Source organism: Condylura cristata, unplaced genomic scaffold, assembly GCF_000260355.1.
Source record: "Condylura cristata isolate star-nosed mole 26May11 unplaced genomic scaffold, ConCri1.0 scaffold00020, whole genome shotgun sequence".
Classification (NCBI taxonomy): Eukaryota; Metazoa; Chordata; class Mammalia; order Eulipotyphla; family Talpidae; genus Condylura; species Condylura cristata.
The window spans coordinates 33038412-33039429 of NW_004567121.1; positions in this window are offsets into that span (position 1 = coordinate 33038412).

A 1018-nucleotide genomic window follows, 5' to 3' on the forward strand; every position below is an offset into this window, starting at 1 on the left:
GGTCGTAGGGAAGCTCCATGTTTAGCAGTTTGAGGACCTCCAGACAGTTTTCCATAGTGGTTGTACTAGTTTTATTTTAAGTAACTCTTAGTGCTGAAGACAAAGACCCTTTCAGGGCATTCCTGGAAAATAGGACCTGCTGAGTCATTGCTGCCAGAAATGCTCCTCCTGGCCAGGGCCAGGGCACCCCTCTGGTCAGCCTGCCAACAAAGACCGAACTTGCAAATCGAAGGCTGAGCTATTACGGAGGCTGCCACTCCACAGGCCGCCCATGTGTCCGCTCTCGCCTCTGGTCCGTTTGGTGGCGACATGCCCATTGGGCCCTGGGGACCTGGCATGTGGCCTGGTCTGTGACCTGGTCTGGCAGGTGGCCTGGCAGTGACCTTCACTGGGGAGTCCGTGTCCCAGAGGTTCCATCAGACGCGCACCCGGGGCTGCCTCGGGCCCGTCTGTCCACCGGCTTGCGCGAGGCGCGCCCCAACTCCCCAAGGACCCCTTTGCTCAGTGGACACTGCGTTGGCCAACAGCTCCGGCGCTGGGCAGCAGGATCGGGCAGAGCAGCGAGTTAGGTTCGGGGTCCAAGAGGCGCCAGGCAACCGGGGAAGGAAGGGGGCAGCGGCAGGACTCCTGGCCGCATAGAACAGAACAGAACAGAACAGAACAGAACAGAACAGAACAGAACAGAACAGAACAGAACAGAACAGAACAGAACAGAACAGAACACAAAAAAATGAAAAAAACCAACTGGGCCCTAGGGAGGATCCAGGCCAGCTGGAGGGAAAGAACTGTTCTCTGAGTGGCCAGGGCTGCTCTTCATGCTCTGCCTGTGTCCCGATCTGTCCCCTCCTTACTAGCTGTACTGTGCGGGAGGCAAGAACGTGGTCAGTGCTGGAAGACTGTGGTCACACGCCAGAAGAGCTCAAGGGATCGTTGACCTCAAAGCCCCTGACAGCCTCGGAGGGCATGGGTGGTGAGACCCAACCTTAGGGACCACGCACTTGACTGACATGCAGCTCCG